The sequence below is a fragment of the Eretmochelys imbricata genome, chromosome 5 (assembly GCF_965152235.1).
Source record: "Eretmochelys imbricata isolate rEreImb1 chromosome 5, rEreImb1.hap1, whole genome shotgun sequence".
NCBI lineage: Eukaryota > Metazoa > Chordata > Testudines > Cheloniidae > Eretmochelys > Eretmochelys imbricata.
The window spans coordinates 135,499,642-135,521,197 of NC_135576.1; the positions used below are offsets into that span (position 1 = coordinate 135,499,642).

General features: G+C 50.9%; 1 pseudogene across 1 annotated transcript; it reads left to right on the plus strand.

Annotated features, from left to right (window-relative positions):
• The first annotated feature begins 15,340 nt into the window (after positions 1 to 15,340).
• Positions 15,341 to 19,934, plus strand: LOC144265426 (class I histocompatibility antigen, F10 alpha chain-like; annotated as a pseudogene). Its single transcript, XR_013346271.1, has 4 exons — positions 15,341 to 15,716; positions 17,374 to 17,638; positions 19,270 to 19,371; positions 19,790 to 19,934. The product of XR_013346271.1 is annotated as a class I histocompatibility antigen, F10 alpha chain-like (transcript).
• The last annotated feature ends 1,622 nt before the right edge of the window (positions 19,935 to 21,556 follow it).

The following is a 21,556-nucleotide window of genomic DNA, read 5'->3' on the forward strand; positions in this document are numbered from 1 at the left end:
TGCACTTATCCTTATTGAACCTCATCAGATTTCTTTTGGCCCAATCCTCCAATTTGTCTAGGTCCTTCTGTATCCTATCCCTCCCCTCCAGCGTATCTACCACTCCTCCCAGTTTAGTATCATCCGCAAATTTGTTGAGAGTGCAATCCACACCATCCTCCAGATCATTTATGAAGATATTGAACAAAACCGGCCCCAGGACTGACCCTTGGGGCACTCCACTTGATACCGGCTGCCAACTAGACATGGAGCCATTGATCACTACCCGTTGAGCCCAACAATCTAGCCAGCTTTCTACCCACCTTATAGTGCATTCATCCAGCCCATACTTCCTTAACTTGCTGACAAGAATACTGTGGGAGACCGTGTCAAAAGCTTTGCTAAAGTCAAGAAACAATACATCCACTGCTTTCCCTTCATCCACAGAACCAGTAATCTCATGATAAAAGGCGATTAGATTAGTCAGGCATGACCTTCCCTTGGTGAATCCATGCTGGCTGTTCCTGATCACTTTCCTCTCGTGTAAGTGCTTCAGGATTGATTCTTTGAGGACCTGCTCCATGATTTTTCCAGGGACTGAGGTGAGGCTGACTGGCCTGTAGTTCCGTGGATCCTCCTTCTTCCCTTTTTTAAAGATTGGCACTACATTAGCCTTTTTCCAGTCATCCGGGACTTCCCCCGTTCGCCACGAGTTTTCAAAGATAATGGCCAATGGCTCTGCAATCACAGCCGCCAATTCCTTCAGCACTCTCGGATGCAACTCGTCCGGCCCCATGGACTTGTGCACGTCCAGCTTTTCTAAATAGTCCCTAACCACCTCTATCTCCACAGAGGGCTGGCCATCTCTTCCCCATTTTGTGATGCCCAGCGCAGCAGTCTGGGAGCTGACCTTGTTAATGAAGACAGAGGCAAAAAAAGCATTGAGTACATTAGCTTTTTCCACATCCTCTGTCACTAGGTTGCCTCCCTCATTCAGTAAGGGTCCCACACTTTCCTTGGCTTTCTTCTTGTTGCCAACATACCTGAAAAAACCCTTCTTGTTACTCTTGACATCTCTCGCTAGCTGCAGCTCCAGGTGCGATTTGGCCCTCCTGATTTCATTCCTACATGCCCGAGCAATATTTTTATACTCTTCCCTGGTCCTATGTCCAACCTTCCACTTCTTGTAAGCTTCTTTTTTATGTTTAAGATCCTCTAGTTCCAGTTTCAGAAATGGGGCAATGTTCACACACTCCCAATGGGTCTTTGCGTAAATCAGGCCCTAAGCCAGGGGCAGGCAAACTTTTGGCTTGAGGGCCGGATCCGGTTTCAGAAATTGTATGGAGGGCTAGTTAGGGGAGGCTGTGCCTCCCCAAACAGCAAGGCAGGGCTAGGCCCCCGCCCCCATCTGACCCCCCCGCCTGCTTCTTGCCCCCTGACAGCTGCCCCAGGACTCTTGCCCCATCCACCCCCCTCCTGCTCTCTGTCCCCTGACCACCCCTGGATCCCCCCGCCCCTAACTGCCCCATCCAACCCTCCCCTCCTTCCTGACTGCCCCCCCCCCCCGGGACCCCTGCCCCATGAAACCACCTATTCTCCCTGACCGCCCCCAGACTCTCCGCCCCTAACTGACCCCTGCCCTAACTGACCCCCACCACCCCATCCACCCCCTCTCCTTCCTGCCTGACCCCCGGGACCCCTGCCCCATCCAACCATCCCTTCTCCCTGTCCTCTGACCTCCCCTGGAACTCCCACCCCTGACTGCCCCCCACTGCCCCATCCACCCCCTCCTGTGCTTCCTCACTGACCCCGGGGACCCCTGCCCCATCCAACCACCCCTTCTCCCTGTCCTCTGACCTCCCCTGGAACTCCCACCCCTGACTGCCCCCCACTGCCCCATCCACCCCCTCCTGTGCTTCCTCACTGACCCCGGGGACCCCTGCCCCATCCAACCACCCCTTCTCCCTGCCCGCCCCGACCCCTATCCACCCCTGACCACCCCCGAACTCCCGTGCCCTCTATCCTATCTCCCTTCCTCCTCCCCCACTCCCTGCCCCCTGACCGCGCTGCCCGGAGCATGGGCCGGCGGCGCCGGGAGCGGAGGCTGTGGGGGGGGACAGCAGGGGCTGTGCCGGGGGCTCTCTGGAGCTCAGGGCCGGGCGGAGCGGCTCAGAGCCCCCTGCCCCCCTTCTACCCCCTGCTCCCCCCATTTCGCTGCCCCCCCGCAGGCTGCACCGGGAGCAGCTCCCTGCGGGGCAGGTCTCCCCTTCTCTCCCTGGGGGGCACTGCTGGGGGCGAGGCTCGGGGTCCCAGTCAGGGGGGCCAGGCCGGGGTCCCTGCACGGGGAGAGTCTCTCGGGGGGTGCAGGGGGAATGTCCCTCCCCCGCCCGCAGCCAGGGCTTGGGGGGCCCCAGCAGCAGCAGCTGAGGCCCGGGGGGCTGGCGAGGCAGCGACCGCAATTCCCTCCTGCTGCCCGGCTGGGCCCCGGGCTTGCTCCACCCGGCGTCTCCGGGATCCTACCACGCTGGAGTCCCTGGGTCTGGCCCGGGGGGGTGGGGTCTGTCTCTTATTTCATGTCTTGTAGCCTCACCCCCCGGCCCTCCAGCAGGGATGTGGGGCCAAGGGGTCCATTGCCCAGGGGCCCAGTGATTTCAAAGCCCCGGGCGGAGGGGATTGATCTGTATTTTTAAATAAAAATGAAGATACAAAATGTCACGAGATCAGTCAATGCCACAACTTACACCCAGTGGGTGACAGACCCCCCCCAGCCCCTGCTGGTGCACCCCACCAGAGATGCCCCAAGACAAACCAACAGCCATGGCCTGGTGCCACCCCACTACCCCTCCCCACAGTCCCGTGCGGCTGCCTCCCCACGAGGCCCCAGGCCCCAGTGTGGCCGAGCCCCTCCACAGTCCCCCCCCGCCTGCCCTCCTCGCCCCAAGCCAGGCTGCAGCCGCCCCACCCAGCTGTGCCACCCCCCTCCACAGCCCCCCACAGCCCCCCACAGCCATGCTGTGTCCCCCTGGGGCCATGGTGCTGCCCCTCACTACCTCCCAACCCAACCGCCAAAGCCATGCCATTGACCCAAGTCCCCTATAGCCTCTCCCTCCCCCAGATCCCTCCCAGACCCAGTCCCCATCCCTACAACCCAATCGCCCCCTGCCAACCACCCCCCTCTCCTCCTCCCACAGCACCAACCCATCCCCTACCCTCCCTGCAGAGAGCTGGCTGGTGACACAGGGTGCAGCCCAGGACGGGACTGAGGTGTGGCAATGCTGAGCGTCTCAGGCCATGGCTTTAGACAGCTAGAAAATCACAGGAACAACACGGATCCACACAGCAGAGTTAGGTGCCTAAACTCCTCGCACAATGCTTGGGCGACACGGGCGCCTTACAATACAACTCACAAAAGCCAGTTCACTGGGCAGGGAGCCGGCCAAACCCGCGAATGGGAGAGACTGACAAGGGGGAGGTGTCCTAGCCCGACCCGTCTCTCACAGCACTCACCTGGGCTGTGTCCAGCTGCCTAGCGCAGCTCGGGGTGTGAGTACCAACCTCGGGGCAGAGTGTTACACACCAGGGCACACACCCCATGGGGATTGGGAGCTCGATAGTTTGGTTTCACCCACCAAGAGCCAACTCCCCAGGCACGGTAACAGCCTGAAGAGGGAGTCCCAGACACTCCCCTTGGGCACTCTGCTCTATCCTGCCACCTAGGCAAGCCTGCCTTTGTGCTCGATCTGTGGTTCAGTGAGGCCTGAGCATGAGCTGGTGCTGCCAGCATCACCCCCCACGGTCTGCAAGGGAGAAAGGATTGAACCAGGGTCCCCGTGTTCCAGGTCAGTGTTATCCCCTCTGCCACCCTCAATCTGGGGGTTTTCTCTTCTGCACCTACCTGGCAGGGCATCCCCCCATCAAGGTTCTTGGATCTTAAGAACAATGAAAAATCAATCAGGGTCTTAAAAGAAGAATTTTAATTAAAGAAAAGATAAAATAATCACCTCTGTAAAATCAGAATGTGCCGAGAATTCTGCCTGCAGCAGGTGGATCAGACCCAGCAGGTTCCAAACCTCTCGGAGCCTCTGACCTTGTCCAAGGGAAGTTCGTTTTCTGGCACAACCAGTGGTGGGAAAGGAGAAAACTCCACAGAGGCTCCTCCTCATGCTCACAGACGTGAATCCTAATTCTCTCCCCGTCCTCGAGGGGAGACCTGGAGAAGGAGACGTGCGGCAGCAAAGCCGGGGGGGTCTCAGAGACTGCCCTGGCCCACCTGCACCTCGGCCCTGCCCGGCTGATGTCGGGGTCTCTCTGTGAGGTCACCCCCTCCCCACCACCTTTGCCCAATGGGCTGAGTTCCTGCAAAAGGCCTTGGTGATGTCACTGCCCCACCCACCCCTCCCCTCCAAGCTGATGTCCTGCCCCTGCCCAGCCTCTGTGGAGGTTGGAGTTGTTGCCCCTGGATCTAGGGTTGCCAATTTTCTGATCCAACAAAACTGAACACCCTTGTGCCGCCCTTCGCCAAGGTCCCAGCCGCTCACGCCATCTCCCTCCCCTCCGTCGCTCCCTCTCCCCCACGCTCACTCACTCGCTCATTGTCACCGCGCTGGGGAGGGCTGGGGAGGGCCCCTTTTCAACTGGGTGTTGTCGGGACGGACCTGGGAAGGAGGGCTGCCTGCCAAGCACATTTAGGAGGAGGCGTCCCTCCCTGTCAGAAAATCATCTCCCTCCCTCAGCTCAGTGATGGCCTGAATTGCTCCTTCTCCCAGCAGAGCCAGAGGATTGAAAGCAGCAACATCAAACCCCTGTGTAGCTCACAGGAATGAACACAAATACGCCCTTGTATCTCAACAGGTGGTTACTTTTACCCTTGGGAAACTACAAGCCTAAAGGGAAAGGGGGTGGCACCAGATCTAAGGAATGAACACAACACAATCATCATCGTTATGCCCATTGTGACTGCAACATCTTTTTATACACATCTCATTATCATTCGTGCATTCTTTTCTCTGGAGCCCAGACCTTGACTAGACCTTGACCAAGAAATCTGGATCTTGATGAAAATAATCGCCTGCCCCTGGTTAACGCAATGGAGTTGATACCCACTGGGGTGTCCCTACGTAGGTTCAAGTAGGAACAACAATGGCTGCCTTTTAGCCATAGTTTTTAATCAGGGCAATACATCAATACAGACCCCGGGTAAATCATTTCTCAGCCTGAGGCCTTCACCCACATGCCTTCGGGCATTGTGCTACCATGGGGACGTTTCATTTCCCTCCTCAACTTCACACAGAGACACAATTTCCTTTGCACGGATGATCCATGAACAGCAAAACCTCCCTGTGTCTCTTGTCTGAACCAGGGCATTCAATTCCTTTGACACTTTCTCCCCTGCAATAGCAAAGGTCAAACGGGGGACGTGGCCACCTTCAGCCCTAACACTGAGATATCGGCTCGGCTCTTTCTTTATGCTGCTGGTGTTAGTCCATGAAACATCAAAGATGGAATGCAAGGCTGAGTTCACTCACCAACCCCCTGACAAATGTCAGTGCCCCAGAGAAACCCTGACCCCTGCTATTGGAACGATATGCTGGAGATCTGAATGGGAAAGGGACTGTCTGAATTGTCAAGGTGGGGAATGAACAACGATCTACAGCAATGTCATTAACACAAACACACTCTAATCATGCTCCAGACGGAAGGGAAATGGGCAGGAATTCCTGCTGTCCAGCAATGGACACACTTACACCCCCGCACAGCAGTGAGTGTGCCGGGGAGGCTGGTCTGAGCAAACAATTTGAAGTGATAATTCAGTGAGAAGAGAATCATAGTGTAGTGAGCCAAATGTCCATCAGGTACTTGTGGCTGAGTGGTTAAGGGGATGGACTAGAAATCCCCTGGGGCATTCCCATGTAGGTTTGAATCCTGGCACCCATGGAAACATCGAACTTTTGTCATTGCTGTAGTCTTCGTGCCGGAGCATCCATGGTGCCAACTGGAGGTAGATCTGGTCTCGCTCTTAGGCCGTCTATACTTAAAAAGCTCCTATAGCACTTTGGAGTAGAGAATTGCTACAGTGACTGGAGGGGATTTCCCATTGCTCTATGTCATAAACATAAAGGGAAGTGTAACCATCTTTCTGTATACAGTGCTATAAAATCCCTCCTGGCCAGAGGCAAAACCCTTTCACCTGTAAAGAGTTAAGAAGCTAGGATAACCTGGCTGGCACCTGACCAAAATGACCAATGAAGGGACAAGATACTTTCAAAGCTGGAGAGGGGGGAACAAAGGGTCTGTCTGTCTGTGTGATGCTTTTGCCAGGAACAGATCAGGAATGCAGTCTTACAACTCCTGTTAAGTTAGTAAATAATCTAGCTAGATATGTGTTAGATTTCCTTTTGTTTAATGGCTGGTAAATAAGCTGTGCTGGAGGGAATGTATATTCCTGTTTTTGTGTCTTTTTGTAACTTAAGGGTTTGCCTAGAGGGATTCTCTATGTTTTGAATCTGATTACCCTGTAAGGTATTTACCATCCTGATTTTACAGAGGGGATTCTTTTACCTTTTCTTTAATTAAAATTCTTCTTTTAAGAATCTGATTGATTTTTCATTGTTCTTAAGATCCAAGGGTTTGGGTCTGTGTTCATCTGTACAAGTTGGTGAGGATTTTTACCAAGCCTTCCCCAGGAAAGGGGGTGTAGGGATTGGGGGAATATTTTGGGGGAAGACATCTCGAAGTGGGCCCTTTTCCTGTTCTTTTTTTAACACGCTTGGTGGTGGCAGCATACAGTTCAAGGAAAAGGCAAAGTTTGTACCTTGGGGAAGTTTTTAACCTAAGCTGGTAAAAATAAGCTTAGGGGGTCTTTCATGCAGGTCCCCACATCTGTACCTTAGAGTTCAGCGTGGGGAAGGAACCTTGACACTCTAGTTACACTGACAGAATACAGAGACTGAATTCCCCCCGCCTCCATAGGAGCTCTCTGCAGTTTAATTGTTCTGCAGCCAGCTTCCCATTAGAAATGCTGTTGTGGGACATTCCCACACTGAAATAGAGTGCTTCCACCGATGTGCACAGGCTGAAATTGTGGAAAAGCAGCATCACCTGCCCCATAACATCAGCCCTGAAGAATACACCACCATCCACAGCCTCAGAAACAACTCTGACATCATAATCAAAAAGCTTGTAAAGGAGGTACTGTCGTCATCATGAATCGGTAGGAATATGAACAAGAGGCTGCTAGGCAGCTCTCCAACACACATTCTACAAGCCATTACCCCCTAATCCCACTGAGGATTACCAAAAGAAACTACACCATCTGCTCAAGAAACTCCCTGAAAAAGCACAAGAGCAAATCCGCACAGACACACCCCTAGAACTCCGACCAGGGGTATTCTATCCACTACCCAAGATCCATAAACCTGGAAATCCTGGATGCCCCTTCATCTCAGGCATTGGCACCCTGACAGCAGGATTGTCTGGCTATGTAGACTCCCTCCTCAGGCCCTACGTGACCAGCACTTTCCACACAAAGATGGACTACAGGCCATCAGGAACACTGTCCCTGATAATGTCATGGCAAACCTGGTGGCTGAACTTTGTGACTTTGTCCTCACCCATAACTATTTCACATTTGGGGACAATGTATACCTTCAAATCAGCGGCACTGCTATGGGTACCCGCATGGCCCCACAGTATGCCAACATTTGTATGGCTGACTTAGAACAACGCTTCCTCAGCTCTCGTCCCCTAATGCCCCAGCTCTACTTGCGCTATATTGATGACATCTTCATCATCTGGACCCATGGAAAAGAAGCCCTTGAGGAATTCCACCATGATTTCAACAATTTCCATCCCACCATCAACCTCAGCCTGGACCAGTCCACACAAGAGATCCACTTCCTGGACACTACGGTGCTAATAAGTGATGGTCACATAAACACCACCCTATACCAGAAACATACTGACCGCTATTGCTACCTACATGCCTCCAGCTTTCATCCAGACCACACCACACGATCCATTGTCTACAGCCAAGCTCTACGATACAACTGCATTTGCTCCAACCTCTCAGACAGAGACAAACACCTACAAGATCTCTATCAAGCATTCTTACAACTACAATACCCACCTGCGGAAGTGAAGAAACAGATTGACAGAGCCAGAAGAGTACCCAGAAGTTACCTACTACAGGACAGGCCCAACAAAGAAAATAACAGAACGCCACTAGCCATCACCTTTAGCCCCCAACTAAAACCTCTCCAACGTATTATCAAGAATCTACAACCTATCCTGAAGGACGACCATCACTCTCACAAATCTTGGGAGACAGGCCAGTCCTTGCCTACAGACAGCCCCCCAACCTGAAGCAAATACTCAGCAGCAACCACACACCACACACCAGAACCACTAACCCAGGAACCTGTCCTTGCAGCAAAGCCCGTTGCCAACTCTGTCCACATATCTATTCAGGGGACACCGTCAGAGGGCCTAATAACATCAGCCACACTATCAGAGGCTCGTTCACCTGCACATCTACCAATGTGATATATGCCATCATGTGCCAGCAATGCCCCTCTGCCATGTACATTGGTCAAACTGGACAGTTTCTACATAAAAGAATAAATAGACACAAATCAGATGTCAAGTATTATAACATTCATAAACCAGTCGGAGAACACTTCAATCTCTCTGGTCACTCGATGTCTGACCTAAAAGTGGCAATTCTTCAACAAAAAGACTTCAGAAACAGACTCCAACGAGAGACTGCTGAATTGGAATTAATTTGCAAATTGGATACAATTAACTTAGGCTTGAATAGAGACTGGGAGTGGATGGGTCATTACACAAAGTAAAACTATTTCCCCATGTTTATTTCCCCAACCCCCCACTGCTCCTCGGACGTTCCTGTTAACTGCTGGAAATGGCCCACCTTGATTATCACTACAAAAGGTTTTCTCCCCCCCCCCAGCTCTCCTGCTGGTAATAGCTCATCTTAAGTGATCACTCTCCTTACAATGTGCATGATAAACACCCATTTTTTCATGTTCTGTGTGTATATAAATCTCCTCACTGTATTTTCCACTGAATGCATCTGATGAAGTGAGCTGTAGCTCACAAAAGCTTATGCTCAAACAAATTGGTTAGTCTCCAAGGTGCCACAAGTCCTCCTTTTCTTTTTGTCTAAAGTGTGTGGCTGAGACTCCTCTTGTGGATCACTCTCAGCTCTGCCACCGGTTCAGTGCAGGGGAGTGCGACCTGCGTCTGGCCAGTCCTCTGCCCCTGCTCTGCAGGCGGTACCGTCGACTCCGCCCTGTCCACAGGCTCTGTGGCGTCCAGTGCCCGACCAGCCGCCGGCACCAGAGGGACCGCGAGGCAGCAGCAGGGTCGCGGTGCCGGCCACCCCGGAGGGATTTGCGGTGGCCAGGGACTGGCTGGCAGTACAGCAGTTGGTGCCAGCAGTGGGGCAAGCAGAAGGGAGCATGTTGCCCCGAGCTCCCATCTGGTACCAGGCCCTTGCTCTCTGCTTATGTCAAAGCAGCTTCCCCATCTCGGCCCGATCCCTGGATCCTCAGCACCATCCCGGGGAGCCGACGGGTACCACACCCCCCTCGTCCCCACAAGATGACTCATCATCCAAGTTGGAGTTTAAATCTTGCACCCAGCTGACGGACTGGTACCAGTACCCCACCAATCAGCCCTACGCAATGGTGGATCCCAGGGTGGGGGATCCTCTGAGCACCTGGCCCAGTGGGCAATGGCTCATGCAGATACAGTGGCCTTTTCAGAACCCCTGGGCTTTTCGTCCGCTGCTAGGCTGGATCCAGTTGGTGCAGAAGGAGAGGAGGAAGGTCCCATGCTGGTGCAGGCTGCCTCCTCCTCCCCAGAAGACGCAGGGATGGGTGTTTTCTCTCCCCAGGACACTTCAAGGCTGTTTTTAACCCTCTCCCTGTTGGAGTGGGGCAGCCGCCCCACTATCTGCTCCCTCTTTCTGTACCCGATCTCACAAGATCACAGCCAAATGCTCCGTCTGCCTGACAGTGTGGAAACTCCATGCTTAAATCCTGTGGAACGGGCCTGTTTGGAGCAGTTCTTGCTAGGCAGTAGGAAACCCTCTAGCAGAGCTACTTTACCTCCCCAAATGGAAGTGATTCTCTATTTGGTCATCACAGCTAGGGGCACTGGAACCTTGCTACAAGTGTGGGGAGCGCAATGGTTTCTGCTTCTTCCCCCGAGGCACCACCCCCGCTCCACGTCTTCCCCTGAGGCTTCCCCACCCCGGCTCTTGCCCACTGCTAAATTGGTAGGGCCATGGCCCCTTGGCCCTGCTGATCCAGCACCCCTGCCTCTCAGCCGCTGAGTCATCTTTCCACGAGTCCAGATGTTCTGGAGTATCTGCTTCACCTGAAACAGGAAGGTCTAGCGATTTCATCTATTACGATACGTCTAGCAGCGATCTCAGCGTTCCACCCCCTGCTGGGTGATCGATCAGTTTTTTCACGCAAAATGTCCATTTACTTCCGCAAGGGCTTTGAAAGATTATGTGACGTTGCACTCCATATGCTTCATGAAAATATGCTTGTGAATGTGAATATGACATAACTAGAATATGCTTTATGCTAAATATGCCATGCAACATATCTTTACAAAGGTTGTAATCTGCTGAATCTGTTTTTTCCATTTGCTGGCATGTATCATTTTTATGTCCGAATTTAGGGAAATAAGATATAAAGTTGTATTTCTCTGTGTGTGCTGATGAGTGGTCCATCAGCAAACATTTAACTAACAATGGACTTTGGGGAGACGCCAATCCACATCTGCTGAGCTCACAGGTAAACAATGGCGTTGGCCTGCAAGAAAGCTGAATTGTTCATGAACATGTGACTTGCCCATGTAGCTACAACCTCCATCTTGCTGCTGTGACTTTGCACGGAAGAACAAAGAGGTTTCCGCCCAAAAAAGAGAGAGATATAAAAGGCCCTGGAAGCCCCTCCATTTTGGTCTTGAGCTGGCTTGAGAGGTTGCCGGTCAGGAGAACACCGCTGTCTATCACCTGAGATGTAAGCTGGAACTAACAAGGACTGTACCAGGGGAAAGGATTGGACCCAAGCTAGGAAAGAATCCAGTCTGTGAAGTATGCTTATTGGAACATCTTTGAGGGTGAGATATTACCTGTAACTAGATCCTCAGTGTATTAAGTTAGCTTTGCATATTTTTATTTATTTTACTTAGTAACTTACCTTGTTCTGTCTGTTATTACTTGAAACCACTTAAATCCTACTCTTTATACTTAATAAAATCACTTTTGTTTATTAATAAACCCCGACTAAGTGATTAATGCTGGGGGGCGAGGGGGGGGACAGCTGTGCATATCTCTCTATCTGTGCTATAGAGGACGAACAATTTATTAATTCACCCTATATAAGCTTTATACACAGTAAAACGATTTATTTGGGGTTTGGATCCCATTGGGAGCTGGGTGTCTCGGTGCTGGACACATGTAACTTGCTAAGCTGTTAAGTCTGCAGCTTTGGAGATGTGGCCCGGGCCTTGGGTCTGTGTTGAGCAGGCTAGCTTGTCTGGCTCAAGCAGAACAGGGATCTGGGGGTCCCAGGCTGGCAGGGAAAACTGACTCAGAGGTAATTTTAGCACATCAGGTGACAGTCCCAAGACCCAACCCATCACAGGCTATACCTGCAAATCCAGGAACCCATCCCCCTGAGGGACTTAAACCTGGTCCTGTCAAAGCTCATGAGGCCTCCCTTTGTGCCGCTAGCATTGTGCCCTCTTGTACCTTTCCTGGAAGGTCGCCTTTCTGGTTGCAATTACCTCAGTCAGGAGGGTCTCCGAGATTAGACCTCTTATGTCAAAACCTTCATATACAGTGTTCTTTAACGACAAGGTACAACGTTGCTCCCACCCCATGTTCCTCCCAAAGGCAGTCTCTCAGTTCACAGTAATCAGGCTATTTTCCTACCCATTTTCTTCCTGAAGCCGCACAAGAATAGGGAGGAATGACATCTCCATACTCTGGATGTTAGGCAGGACCTCCTAGGATTCTGTATAGAAAGGACTATATAGAAAGTTGATCTGTAAATATACACAACTCTTTGTGGCAGTAGCTGATAGGATGAAAGCCCCACCCATTTCAGCTCAGAGAATTTCATCCTGGATCTCATTGTGCATTCGCATGTGGTACGAGGAGGCAGGTGTCCCACCACCTGCCTTCCTGACGGCCTGTTCTGTGAGACCACAAGCTTCCTCAGTGGTGTGCATGGCCCGGGCCCGATCCAGGACATTTGCAGAGCAGCGACCTGGGCATCAGTACGTACTTTTTCTTCCAACTACGCCATCACCCAGCAAGTTAGAGATGCACTGGGTTTGGTTGGGCAGTGTTGTAATCCATGTGTCCATTGAGGGTGGAATGGACACGTGCAAGCAGTTGAAGAAGAAAAAATGGTTACTAATCTTTCTGTAACTGTTCTTCTTTGGGACGTGTTGCACACGTCCATTCCCCGAGCCACCCTCCTACCCCTCTGTTGGAGTTGCTGGCAAGAAGGAACTGAGAAGGTGCGGGGTCACCCGGTCCCCTCACCCTGCGACATGAGCGCATCGTACCAGGGGGCACTAGAGCCGGCCTGAGGGGTATCACTGAGGGGAAAGTTTCCGGGGACTGTGGGCGGGGCCCGCACACCTAGCGCGGAATGGACGTGTGCAGCACAGCTCTGAGAACAGCCGTCACAGGAAGGTTAGTAACTGGGTTTTGTCCAAACCTGGGGCACGGTTCAGGGATGCAGCTCAGTGGGCTCGGCTCTCACCTGTGGCTGTGACACCAAATGGTATTTTAATCCCTTGGCCGATGTTTTTCCAGAAGTGATTAGTGATTTTTGGGTGTCTGATATTCAGAGGCCGGGTGCTCCCAGTTTCTGATGAGGCCCCTTTAAAAGGTCTCAGTTGGGCACCCAAAATCACTAGTGATTGCTGAAAATCTAGGCATTTACCTCAATGTATCTAATGCAGGGTGGGGGAGGTGTGAAAATATTTTTGGGACCCTGTTTGGGTTATTTTTGTGCCCCCACATTCTGCCCTGTTTGCCAAGCGAGGGGTCTGATCCATTCCTCACGCGTTTCAGTCTTCCTTGTGATCCCCACAGTGATCTCTGTTCACCACAGCCGCCCTCCCTCTCCCCTGAATTCTCCTTCCTGTCCCCATCCCCACCTCCCACCCCCCACTCTCCCTCCCTGTCTCCTGTCAGCCCAGGGGTGGCGGTATTAACTGAGTCTGCTCTTGGTTGTGTGCGAGATGGGGGCCGTTGTTGTGAAGATTAGCCTGGCTGTAGGAAAATGGTGGCCAGCTGAACTAAAGGCTGTCAATGGCCTGATCCTTACAGGGAATCACCTTGAGACAGTGGCCGTGTGAAAAAGAGGCCAAGTTGGTGCTTGATTGAGCTGGGGGCATGGGGAAGATGGGGCAGGGAAACAGAGGGACCCTGGGGATTCTGTGAGGTCATGAAACCAGAGCAGAGGTTAGTGTCGGGGACAGACTTCCTGTACCCCCTCCTCACGGGGACATGGGGTTAATGTGAATGGAGGAGGTGGGGGACCAAGTGACCCTGAGGACCTGCAAAATTAATACAACCACAGCAGGAGAGAGGGGGTACAGACACCCTGCACTCCCTCTCTTCTCCAGAATGACCTTGGCTACCAGAACTGGGGGGACCCTCAGAGAGCAGAAGAGAGCTGGAGGGGATAGACCCCTGTAATATCCGGAGTACTCTCTTGGGGGTTGTGCCACCCTGCACCCCCTGCAGGGAACACACAAGAACAAGCAGCAATGAGGTACTCCTTGAAGGTTGTGAGCTCTCTGCAGTGGGGGGTCTTTAGTGTACAAAGACCCAACAGATGGAGATGGGGCCCCCTGCAGGTTTGGGTTCCTTTCTGAAAGCAGTTGGGAGGGTGTAGGACCCAACAGCATAAGGGTGTAACCCTTCTGCCCATCAGAGTTGGCAGCAACAAGGGCCGGGTTCAATATCTAGGGGATCCATTCCAATAACACAATGCAAACCGGCTCGAGCCCCCACCCAGTGACCTGGGACAAATATATACCACCCCCGCTGGGCCCCTCCAAGAGGCAATACTTCCCCTCTCGCAAGCACATAGTCTGAGTGTAGCAAAAAGCCTTTTAATAATAGAGAGAAACAATGTGGCATTATGTTGGGGAAACACCACCAACAGGATTCATAACACAACCCATGAGCAAAAACCCACCCCAAGCAAATTGGGGCGTGTCCTTTCCCTTTGGTTCTTGAGTCCAGCAACCCCAAATCACCCAAAGTCCCAAAAGTCCAATGACCCAAAAGTCTCTGTCCCTGGTCAGGGCAGCCCCAGAGTTCGAAAGTTTATCTGCAGAGCTTTACCTCCCAACCTGGGTGGAGATGGGACGGGGGTAAGAGGCACCTTACATGATCTGAAGCTGACCGCCCCACAGCTCCATAGGCCTTCACTCCGCTCTGCTGCGCTCCGCCAGCCGCCCCACGAACTCCTTCGCTCCATGGCCCACAAGCAGCTCCACCAGCCGGTCCACAAACTGCTCCGCATCCCACCAGCAGCTCCCGCCGTCCTATGAACTGCTCTACCAGCCTGTCCACAAGGCACTCCAGCCGTCCAGCAAACTGCTCCACAATATATCTTCAGGCTCCCCCACTACTTAACACAACGCTCAGTGATTTCAGCTCTTAGGTGAATTCAGCCTGTAGTAGGGGAGCCTCAGTGCTGGTGCACTATTAGCCCAAAGTGAGCTCAGCAGCCTGTAACTAGACTCCTAATGAAATCAAAATTAGCTCTGATATTCCACAGTGGAGAAAGGAGGAAGTGCAATTAGCATGTAAGGCCCTCAACAAAGGGCCCATGCCACCAAGTATTAATACTTATCCCCAACCTCTCTCAATTCACAGAGTTTTGGAACCCATGACCCTTGCCTAGCGAGTGCCACTTAGTTGATGGTGAGTCCTTCCATCATAACAAAAGGCCAAGTACGGTTCCAAGCACAGTTCCCATAATCAGGGTAATAAAAATTTATTCTTCCTGCCCCGATAACAGAGACACTGGGGATCCCACAGCAGCCAAAATGACCATTTGGGCAGCTATGGCCTCATTCTAGGCGGGGTGGGTGTGCCTATGCAAATGAGATCAGCCCCTGAAGTTCTTTTCCACAACTTGCCACACCTCACCACCAGATGTCAGGGTGGAGCTCATCCTGACTCTGCTTACAAGGGGAAACCCCATTTCTCAGGGGAGGGAGAGTCCAGTATCAAGGAGAAGAACCATGACTCTGCTTACAAGGGGAAACCCCATTTCTCAGGGGAGGGATGGTCCAGTATCAAGGAGAAGAACCACTGGGCTACCTGCAGTGGTGTCTTGGTGAGATTTTCAGAGAGAGGCTGCTGCTGACCCTCAGCTGTGTTTTACGGTTTCACATTATCCAGGTAATAAGCGGCTGTGATCTCCGGGAAGTCAACGTCATTCAGGGGTTTTACCAGGATTCATATGACGGACGAGACTTTCTTACCTTGGTTAAGGAGACCATGACTTGGGTAGCAGCAAATATTGGGGCTGAGATCACCAAGAGGAGATGGGATGTTGAAGTACTTGACAACCAGCAGTGGAAACGGTACCTGGAGGAGAAATGTATTCCCTGGCTAAGGAGTGCTCTAGAGTACGGGAAGAAGACTCTGCAGAGGAAAGGTAAGATGGGGGACAAGCCCCACCCAAGAGGTCACTACAGGTTACATCTCCATTCCCCAGCCCCAGTTCCAAAATGGAGCAGGGGGGAAGGGTGCAGTTCAGCAAACCTTGCATCAGGGATGGGTGGGGAAACAATCCCTTCCCCCCAGCTCTGCTGGAAAAAAAGATAAGAAATTGAAAATGTTAAAAGCAGCTCACTATAGAGAAGCTGCATCTGCAGAGCCACTTGACCAAATGAGCCCAAATTTGCAGCACAGATTCTACCTCTTCCCCTGGTGTGTCACAGCAGTAATGAAGGCAATCTGCCTGTGCGTGTTAGAGCACTGAGCTGTAGCTCACAAAAGCTTATGCTCTAATAAATTTGTTAGTCTCTAAGGTGCCATAAGTCCTCCTTTTCTTTGTACCTTATCTGTTACCATGGACACAAATCCCCCAAATTATTTAGCACCATTACACATCCTAATCTTTCTGTTCCCAAACAGTTTGCACTTGCTCTTCAAGGTTACTTGAAATTTGTACCCAGTTCTTTGCAACATTATACTAGTTGTTTATTTCTCTCACAAACCTCAGCAGAACATTAGCTTGTCCTTTGCCATCTGGGCAACTGGGATTGTTTAGTCTGCAGAAGAGAAGAATGAGAGGGGATTTGATAGCTGCTTTCAACTACCTGAGAGGTGGTTCCAGAGAGGATGGTTCTAGACTATTCTCGGTGGTAGAAGAGGACAGGACAAGGAGTAATGGTCTCAAGTTGCAGTGGGGGAGGTTTAGGATTGATATTAGGAAAAACATCTTCACTAGGGAGGGTGGTGAAACACTGGAATGTGTTGCCTAGGGAGGTGGTGGAATCTCCTTCCTTTGAGGTTTTTAAGGTCAGGCTTGATAAAGCCCTGGCTGGGATGATTTAGTTGGGGATTGGCCCTGCTTTGAGCAGGAGGTTGGACTAGATGACCTCCTGAGGTCCCTTCCAACCCTGATATTCTATGATTCTATGATCTTTACAAATGTCAGGAAGAAAAAGCCACACACAGCCATGTAATGTGTATTTCAGTGCCAAGGGGCTGGGAAACTGATTGTTCAACATGTTTAAATCCTTTTGAAATCCCTAATATTGGATACATAGTTTTGGTAACAACCTACAAGAAATTAGCTAATTAATATTAGTGAGTTTGAGGGGCAGTTTACAACCATGTGTCATTTTTTTGTTTAATGATCCTTTCTGTCTCTAATTGGTCAGTTTATCTACTTCATTTTTTGCTTCCTGGCCACATTCTTCTCTCTTTCAAATCCAGGGACAGATAGGAAATGAGCACAAACCTAGTGTGTGATTAAGGATTGACATCTGTGACATCTGTATCTGGAGCTTAATGAAGCCTTTTAGGTACTTGTGTCACCGTGGCTGGGAGCAGAGGCTTCTAGTTTCCACACTCATAGAATCTGGTCAGGGACCTGGATTCGGGGTTCTACGTTGCTGATGCTGTGAATTGGGCACAGAAATCCTCTAACATGGTGGTTCTTCCTCATCAGAGGGCTTCCATCTCATGGACTCTCATCCTCTCCCCCCGATGGGGTCTGAGAATTTCATGCTGCAAAGCTCCAGCAAAGGCTGCCTGGATTAGAGCTTGGAAACAACTAACTTCAATTTCTTCTTTTTTCCCAGTGCGCCCAACAGCTAGAGTGAGCGACAGGTCATCTCATGACGGCCTCACCACCCTCTCCTGTAAGGTCAGTGGATTCTATCACCGTGACCTGGCTGAAAAATGGGGAGAGCAGACAGCAAGAGACCTACTCTGAAGGCATCCTACCCAGTGGGGACAGGACCTACCAGACCTGGGTGACAATGGAGATTGATCCCAAGATCAAAGCCCATTATTCATGCCATGTGGAGCATGAAAGCCTGGTTGAGCCACTCTCTGTCTCCTGGGGTAAGGCGTTTGTTTTCCTAGTGGGAGAGGGGGAATCCATTAAACTCAAACCCTGAAAATTCTCATTCGGATTTCTAGGCTGAAGCTGGAATTTCCTCAGGGTCTGTGAGGCCCTGTCCCCTTTGGCCCTGTCCCTCTGCAGTCAAGTTCTTGTGCTAGAGTTGGGACCCACAGTGCCTGGGGCTCATGTCTTCTCTCCAGTTTTCTGCCTCTGGGGCTGTTGGATACATCTCAGCAATACAGTGTCTCCGAAGGGAGAAGATTAGTCATGAGGCATTAATGCTGAAAGAGAGCAGTCTGAGCTCCTGCATAGGCCAGGGCAGGGAATCACACCAGGGACCAAGCTGGTAGCCTGTGGGCAAGCTAGAACTGATCCTTCAGAAAGAGATGCCCATTCCAGATGTAAAGTCTCTAAGGGATGGAGAATTTACCACATCCCAAGGGGAGCTCAAATCTGCCCCTTACTTGCAGTCAGAATTTGTCTTGCTTCAGCTTCCAGCCTGTTCTCAACTTCAGCAGGTTTTCAGAAACACGGCTCTGGGGGCCCTTCATCCTTGCCCATGTGGCCAGAGAGAGAGGTTTAATTTTGGGAGCAGCTTGTTTCTGTGTGCAGTGATGCTGGAAGGGAGGGTATGGCCTTGGAATGGAGCGAGGAGGCAGATAAGAGCCCTGCATCAGGAGGGAGAGTCTGCTAGTTCCCTAGCACAAGAAAGTCTTGGAAGAATTTCTTACCCATGGAGCTGCCTTCCAGCCATCTTTTTGCCTGGTTAATTGGGATGTGGAAAAATGCAGCATTTGGAAGTGCAAACAATTTCTGAGAGGGCAGCCTGCACCGGGACTCTCGTCAGCAGATGGTTTCACATCACAATGCTGCTACCATGTCCCCTGCCAATTTTTGTGTCATAAACCACATTTCCTTATTCTCTTAGAAATATTTTTCTTTTTGCTGTTTTATTACATGCCTCTTTCTGACAACAGGAGAAGCTGATTAGTGAAACTGAATGTATATAGAGAACTGGGGGTTTAACGGGCTTATATAAACCAAGAACAGTATTAAAATATCTCTGTCTTCTCCTGTTCAATTCCTGCCTCCTCTAAAAACATGCATTGTGTCTGTAACTCCATTCTTGGCAGGGAAATCCAGAGCTTTGAGGTCAGTTTCCAGTTTGTCACCAGAATCACACAATGGGATTGTTCCATTAGTCATGAAAATCAGCGTGGTCAAGGGAGGGGTTAAGGGCTGGGAACCAGGACTGCTGGGTTCTGTCCTTGGCTCTTGCACTGACTCGCTTTCCCCCTCCAATTTAGGGATGATACTGACATCCATCCTCCACCACACAGAGGTTTATGAGGATTGGTTAATGTTATAAAAGTCTTCTAGTTTAAGTGCTACATATGTATTATGATTTGAAGGGGTAGAGGCTGTGTCCAGGACTTTGTATATGGGGTGCAATGCATGGTAGGTGCATGGTGGCTGCGTGGAGCTCACTGGAAGGGGTGGAGGGTTGCAGGACTCAGCCCTAACCTGGGGAGCTGACTGACTGATCCCTGCAGTGGGATGGAAGGGGGGTTTCAGTGGGGGGGGGGGGGGAGGATTTTTCCCCTTGATCATTCTCTCCATTCCATTTCAGAACCAAATAACAATCTGTTTCCCGTTTTGGCTGGCGTTATCACTGCAGTTTTCCTGATTGGTGTTATAATCAGAGTAGTCGTCTGGAAAAAGAAACGCCCAGGTAAAGAATTGGAATGTGGGAACTCCCTGAACTTGCTGGGCCCTGCACACCCGCCTAAGGACAACAGCAGTACAGGAACCAGTGTCAGTCCGGTGTAACTGCCCCACTGTGGTGCTGAGCTAATGACCCCGCATGGGAGCTGCTGGAGAGAGAGACCCAGAAACTGGGTGCAGGTTACAGTTTATATGAGGCTAGATTTTCCAAAGAGCTCAGCACCCAGTGGGCTGAGTTCTTTGGAAACTCTGTCTCATTGTGTCTTTCCCTCCTGCCGATCATGAGCGCCTTGGACCTTGAGTCCATTACTGAGCGCCAGGGGTCTGTGCTGGGCCAGGGGGCCGGTTTCTAAGGTGCGGACACAGATCGGAGTCGGTTCCTGCCTTGGGAGCTGCATTCACTGAAATTTGCCTTCTCTCTGCAGGGTAGAAGGGAGACGGCTATGCTGTAGCTCAGGGTAAGTGACAAGAGACCCATCGCCTCTTTTCAAGAGGCCATCCCTGAACAACCATCAGTATTTGCACAGTAAATTTCATACAGAGGACTCCAACAATTGTGATTTCAGTCATTCCTTGTTTCAGACAGGAATGTGTGAGTTCTAGGTGACTTTCTCCTTTCAGAGAGCTAACGTGATCCCTCCTGGCCTATTATATCCACCACTCAGGAAGGTGGGTGAGCTAATATATCTTTTATTGGACCAACTTCTGTTGGGGGGAGAGGCAAGGTTTAAAAAAGCCCCCCACCCCCGCCTTTTTAAAAGTGACCTGCACTCCCTCGCTCCCTGTTCCAGCACCCCTGAGCTGAGTTGCTCCAGCAGCAGAAGGAGTCCCACAGCTGGGCCAGGCATCAACCAAAAGAGCAGAGACATGCAAATGCCACAGGCCATTACCGGCTAAGTGGCAACAAGTCCAAAGAAGGAAACAAAGTGAACTAGTCTCAGTCTCTCATTAATGTTTATTTTCCACTTACCCAGGTAGGTGACGTCGCTACATTTTAGCAATCACTGAAGAAGCAAGTGACAAGTCCCTGTTTGGAAATAAATCTCTTATTTCTTCTTCCCGGTGTTTATTCTCCTAACCCTCCCCCACCCTTCCCACACACATTCTCTCTTTCTCTGAAGGAACAGGAGCGGTGGCAGATGACAGATCAAGGGGCAAATATCTCAAGTTGCAGTGGGGGAGGTCTAGGTTGGATATTAGGAAACGCTATTTCACTAGGAGGGTGCTGAAGCACTGGAATGCGTTACCTAGGGAGGTGGTGGAATCTCCTTCCTTAGAGGTTTTTAAGGCCCGGCTTGACAAAGCCCTGGCTGGGATGATTTAGTTGGTCCTCCTTTGAGCAGGGGGTTGGACTGGATGACCTCCTGAGGTCTTTTCCAACCCTAATCTTCTATGATTCTGTGATTTCCCCAAGAAACTCACAGGTACCATTAGAAAAGGAGTACTTGTGGCACCTTAGAGACTAACCAATTTATTTGAGCATAAGCTTTCGTGAGCTACAGCTCACTTCATCGGATGCGTACTGTGGAAAGTGTAGAAGATCTTTTTATACACACAAAGCATGAAAAAATACCTCCCCCCACCCCACTCTCCTGCTGGTAATAGCTTATCTAAAGTGATCACTCTCCTTACAATGTGTATGATAATCAAGGTGGGCCATTTCCAGCACAAATCCAGGGTTTAACAAGAATGTCGGGGGGGGGGGGTAGGAGAAAACAAGGGGAAATAGGTTACCTTGCATAATGACTTAGTCACTCCCAGTCTCTATTCAAGCCTAAGTTAATTGTATCCAACTTGCAAATGAATTCCAATTCAACAGTTTCTTGCTGGAGTCTGGATTTGAAGTTTTTTTGTTGTAATATCGCAACTTTCATGTCTGTAATCGCGTGAGCAGAGAGATTGAAGTGTTCTCTGACTAGTTTATGAATGTTATAATTCTTGACATCTGATTTGTGTCCATTTATTCTTTTACGTAGAGACTGTCCAGTTTGACCAATGTACATGGCAGAGGGGCATTGCAGGCACATGATGGCATATATCACATTGGTGGATGTGAAGGTGAACAAGCCTCTGATAGCATGGCTGATGTGATTAGGCCCTATGATGGTGGCCCCTGAATAGATATGTGGACACAGTTGGCAACGGGCTTTGTTGCAAGGATAGGTTCCTGGGTTAGTTGTTCTGGTGTGTGG